The following is a 6,000-nucleotide window of genomic DNA, read 5'->3' as shown; positions in this document are numbered from 1 at the left end:
TTAATTCCACTTATAAACATCATTTTTACTCTTAACTAATTTTTAAGCTCTTAAAATATCATGACTAACAAGATGTTGGAAAATAAGTATTACTTGATATATAATAATTTTAGTTATATCACTACAAAAATAAACATGATCAACTTTGCTCCAAATAAAAGCTTTGCATTTATAGAAAAACAATGTTGAGGCTTGACACCAAAACTTTGATCAAACTAATATTATTTCAGTATTAGTGAAATCAACTATATGTCGTGGCCAAAATAAAGTTGAGAATAGAATCAGAAATGAAAATCCATTAATTCGAGACAAAATAATTTTAAATATTTTATCTAGAATTTGAAATTCAAAATTATTTAATTTTAATTAATTAAATTACTCTTATAAAACTATAGAATTTTAGTTTTTTAAATTTCCTACTCAAACAATTTCTTTTGTGGTAAAGCATTTTAAATTCTTTGCAAAAACTTAATTACTAGTTAACATTCTGTCACACTATTAACTTATAAGTAGACGAGTTGTTGTTTGATTGAGTTCGGCAAAATTGGTTTTGATAGAATTGACCGAAGATGTGTCTGCATTTTTCATCATATTAAATATTTTAATGAAAAGAAAGTATTTTTTTAATTGAAAAGTGCACTAAAAGAAATAAAAATATTGCCAATTTGATTTTCTGAAGCAAACGCGCGGAAACTGTTTTGACATGTCCCACATTGCTCGCGAGTTGGCGAACCCATAAATGAGTCAATTTGGGTTGAATAATGTAAGACCCTGGAAAATAACGTACATTGGAGTACACGTGGCAACTGGAGAACTAGACACTTCAACAGCGTACGTGGCGGCAGCAGGGAGGAGCATTCCAACAGCTTGCGCCAGGTGTCACGCTGCATGGAGTTTGGAGTGGGGAAAACGCAGTGCAGTTTGCGTGTCACTCGGAGAGCACGACAGTTCACTAGAGAACGCCAGGTGTCACTGCGAGAGGAATCTGGAAAACGTTAGTGGAATGCACGTGGCTGACGAGGAGCGGACGTTCGTTCGGCACTGGAAACAAGGCATGCATTCTCAGAAAAACTCATCCCTCGCTCTACACGCACACTCCTTTCTTGATTCTGGAAAATTCTTTCTCTCCTCCTTCTCTCTACGACTTCCCCACCTTCTCTCTAGGAACCTTCCATCTTCTCCAACTTCTCACTAAGAACTCTCATCTTCTCTCTACCATTTCTCACTTTTTTCAACTTCAATCAGTTTTCTGAAACCATAGAAACGTTCACGGGCCAGTAAGCTTCGTTTTGATCCGAACCTCTTTTGATCCTGTAACTGGTAAGTTCCAAACCATAACCTAGATCTAGAATTTCTAGGAACACTGTTTCAGTTGCATGCAAAGAATAAAATCTGAGTTTCTGAGTTCTCTTTGGTTAAACCTAGTTGAGGAGCGTAAGGAAGAGCGTAGCAGGTAGAAAGCCCTAGTTGGACAGAAGCAAGTTATACTGTTAAAAGTTCACTGCAATCCGGGTAAGGGAAGCTTATATGTTTAATTTGTACTCGTTTGTTGTGAAATCTGGATTTGCATGTGTGAAAAATATGAAGTTGAGCTGTTATGAATGGTTACTGATATCTGATATGAATTCTGGTTTGGATGGATCTGTCATGAACGAACACTGCTTGTATGAATTATATTTGATGTTGAATTTGATTTAAATGCATGTTGATTTGATTATGTATGAATGGAGTATGGTTATTGTGTGGTTGGAATGATTAAAATGTCGAAATCTGTATGATGAGAATGTTTGAGGTGAATTAAATCTGGAAATGAAAGTATAAAGTTTATAAATTTGAAATCTGGAAGATTCTGTTAAGCTTGTGAAAATCTGAAATTTTAGATCATTCCCTTTGCTAAATGACGCTCGTCACTGTACGGTATTAGACCGTTCGGTTTTCATTAAAATAACTTAGATTGGAATTCTTTCATTTGGAAAGAATTCTGCTCGAGAACGAGCGTCCCCATTTTTGTGAATGAGCGTTCGGTTCAGCTCAGTATAGATAAATATTTGAAACTTTATAAATACGTGACGTTCGGCCTTAAGTCGAGCGTTCGTCCTTAATGTCGTTCGACCTTGTGTCGAACGTTCGTTTTACAGAGCGTTCGTCATTATATTGAACGTTCGTCCCAATTGGCGCTCGGTCTTATACCGAAGCGTTCGTCCAAGATAGCGCTCGGTTTATACCAAGCGTTCGTTCTGATTTGGGCTCGGTCATTGACCCAGCGTTCGTCCAAGGAGGGTTCGGTTTTATAACTGAACGCTCGTCCTTATCATTGAATTCTGAGCGAACGTAACTGGCGTTCGTCCAAATTGTTAATTAACGTTCGTTCGTTGACTGGCAGTGTTGTTTTCTGAAATCCAATCATATTTGGTTGTGTATCTAAATATTTTCTTACTGACTGTATCCTTTGGATTCTACCTGGAGTCTTTATACTTAAAATTTTTCTAAGTATCATCCATATCTTCTAAGATCAGTATCTTCAAATTTTTAAGTGTTGAAACGTATTGAGTGGATAAATGGTTCGTTTCTTTTGTTCAGAAACGAGGATGTAGGAGTACTGTAACATGTTAGTCCCTATTGATTGAGTGATGAACGTTCGTGAATTTAAGAAAGTGGAACATAGAATGAAAATGTGAATATGAGAAATGTTTAATATGGACGAATGATATTTTGAACGAATTATTGGAAATGGATTTTAACGAGCGTTCCAAGGAGGAACGTCTCAGATATGATTGATTATTGAAGTTTTGTAAAGTATGACTGTGGGCAAGCTAATGCTGGCTTGGTCCATCCTGATATTCCGTGATACTCATCTTCACGTAGAAGGGGGTAGTCATGTGTGGGAATGGCAGGAGGTCTTTCGTATCCCTCACTTAGCAGGGGCGAAGGATTTACCTCGAGTGGCAGCTGTTGAGAGTTTCCCAGTTACCACACCACTCGGGTGCAAGGACGCCTGTAGCTACACGGTTCATACAGTCCGGACGGTCTGTCTTATATATATGTATTTTTATGTTTGTTATTGGATAAGTCACATGTTGTTTGTACGAATTGAAATGTAAATATATGTGTTGATTGTATAAATTAAATATTATAAGCTTACCCTTGCATTTCCATTGTGTTGTCTACTGTCCATGTATTTTCCGTCTTGTCAAAATGCGATGATCATCCGTTGTGGGTGTGAGCAGATGGTGGTGCATCCCTTGAACAAAGGCTTGAAGAAGGGTTGCTTGCTGAAGAAAATCTGGTAGAAGTTGAAGTGAAGGCCGAACAGTGAGCGTTCGGTTCTAGTTAGTGTAGTTAGAGTAGCGAGCGGCTGTGAGCGAGCGCTCTTTTATGGTTTGTTTATAGTTGGACGTTCGGTATTTGTTTTGTAAACCGTTCGTCCTTATCTTTTGTAAGCGCTCGTTAAATTATTCTTCATTTGCGGTCGTTCATCCTCTTTCGTTATTGTCGATCCCTGTGTTTTAAGACTGTTTTGGGTTATTGATACGTGTAATTATTCTAAGTATATAGTTGATGACTGTATAATTTTGGGATGTTACATTATTGGTATCAGAGCAGTTTTGTTCTCTTAAAGGACGCTGTAGGGTTATGAGTGCACTGCGTTTTTGCTGTGTGCTCACTGTATGTTTAATGAGTTATTATTATTTTAACTCTGGAACATAATTAACGTTCGTTTTTCTCTGTGTTCAGAGAACAAATGGCACCTAGGCTACCTCCTCCACCCCAACCAAGTGAACCTGACACGTCCAACAACACTAGGATGTTGGAAACTGTGATTGATAGACTTCAACAACAGAACACGACCTTGATCGAGCAAAACGCTGCTTTGATGAGGCAGAATCAGGATGCAATGCAAAGTTTGGAGGCCTCGCGGGTGAATTCAGAATCAACTCAGAGGCAGCTGATGGATATTCTTGCTGCTACCAGAGGCACGCCAGGAGCGTCCTCTTCTAACGCTGCCCAGCCTGCTACAGAATGGAGCTTGGAGAGTTTTCTCCAACATCATCCGGCGAAGTTCAATGGAAAGGGTCTTCCTGATGAGGCAGACCAGTGGCTAAGGGATATGGAGAGGATCTTCAATGCTAAGAGGTGTCCGGATGAGAACCGTTTAGCGTACACTGAGTACTTGTTGACGGGAGAAGCAAGCCACTGGTGGGCGAGCGCTAGAGCCATCTTAACGGACGCTCAACAACCAGTCACGTGGGAAGTTTTCAGGAATAAATTTTATGAAGAATACTTCCCTGACAGCGTTCGTTTTGCAAAGGAAGTTGAGTTCTTACAGTTGGTTCAAGGGGGTATGTCAGTTTCAGAATACACCAATAAATTCAAACATCTTGTGCGGTTCAATACTATGGCAACCAGTGAGGAGTGGCAGTGTCGGAAGTTTGAGAACGGTCTAAGTAGTGATTTGAAGGTTATGATTTCAAGTTTGTGCATAAGAACGTTTCCTGCCATGGTTGAGAGGGCCAAAGTTTTGGAGAAAAATATGGCAGAAGCTGAACAACACAAGAAGCAACAACAAGTTAGTAGGGGACCTATAGTATCCCGGGAAGGTACCGTTCCGAGAAGGACACCTTACCCTCGTCCTAGTCGGCCATCTAGCACGAGCAGTTCTCAAGCTTTAGTTCCTGCTGGACAAGCCGGACAGTACAGGAACGTTACTTGTTTCCAGTGTGGAGGACCACACTACCGTTCGTCATGTCCTCAGTTGGTGGGAGGAAAATACTGTAACCGGTGTGGACGAAATGGACATTTGGAGAACGAGTGCAACATGAGTGGTCGAGCGGTGATGAGACCACCGAACGCTGGAAGGAATCAGCAAGGGAGAGGTGGACGAGCCCAAGCTGTTGGGCGTGTATATGCGATAACTGGAGCGGAGGCGGCTAGCTCAGGTATATTCATCCACCGCACTTTCTTGTGGTATGAACTGCCTTGCTGTACACTGTTTTAATTACTGTGATAAGGAAGCTGTTCGGTCTGATAGTGTAAACACCAACAATTGGGTTAGTTTAGATATCCGACCAGTGAGATAGATGTTTATTACTATGATTAGTGAGAGTGTTATTTTCTAGAATTGACTAACTTAGGAGAGATTTAATGTGAATGGGATGTTGGCGTTCGGTATCCCATGAAAATGACTTAGAATAAGAATTCTTTTATTTGGAAAGGATTCTGATTGAGACGAGCGTCCTTTGTGTGAAGGGTTAGGTTTGAGCGTTCGGCTCAGCCTAGCGTGTCCAACGATTGAAAATAAATTGAAGTGTATTTAGACCGCTCGGTTTTGTTCACCAGCGTTCGTCATAAGTAGCGCTTAGTATTATACTGAGCGTTCGTCCAAGTGAACCCTCGATCTTAGACTGAGCATTCGTCCTAAGTTAGCGTTCGGTCTAACACCGAACGTCCGTTCTAAAAGCACGTCCGTTCTATTTTTGTGCTCGGTCAACTACCTAGGGTTCGCCCTAAATATCGTTTGGTTCGACACTGAACGTTCGTCTTAATAACGCTCGGTCTTGAAACGAGCGTTCGTTCTTAACAAGCGCTCGGTTTCGAAATGAGCGTTCGTTCTAAGAAGTGTACGGTCTTATACCGGTCGCTCGTCCATACTTTGAATTTCAGAACGTACTTAAATAGCGTTCGTCCCAAATTACCAGTAAATAAATGTTCACTCTTGGTCTTATTTAACACTCTTTCTCAGGGCACTAAATATTCGTTTGATTATATCCTGTTCCTTTTAAAGTTGGTCTACGATCTTTATATCCAAGGTTATTCTGAATCCGTTATACTAGGTTGTTAAGGGTCGGGTTCTTTGACTGCTCGGATTAGTTCGTCCTTTAACGTTCGTCATTTATACCCTTTACTTGAATTTGCTATATATATATATATATATATATATATATATATATATATATATATATATATATATATCTACTTGTCCTAGTTTCCATAATCAATTTA

General features: G+C 39.8%; 1 pseudogene; it reads left to right on the top strand.

Annotated features, from left to right (window-relative positions):
- The first annotated feature begins 3,742 nt into the window (after nucleotides 1–3,742).
- On the top strand, nucleotides 3,743–5,034 carry LOC148198809 (uncharacterized; annotated as a pseudogene).
- Nucleotides 5,035–6,000: the final 966 nt, after the last annotated feature.

The sequence above is a fragment of the Vigna umbellata genome, chromosome 5, assembly GCF_029865625.1.
Source record: "Vigna umbellata cultivar VRB3 chromosome 5, Vumbellata_1.0, whole genome shotgun sequence".
Lineage (NCBI taxonomy): Eukaryota > Viridiplantae > Streptophyta > Magnoliopsida > Fabales > Fabaceae > Vigna > Vigna umbellata.
Note: the sequence above shows the minus strand (reverse complement) of the source record. Positions and strands in the feature narration are given on the sequence as shown.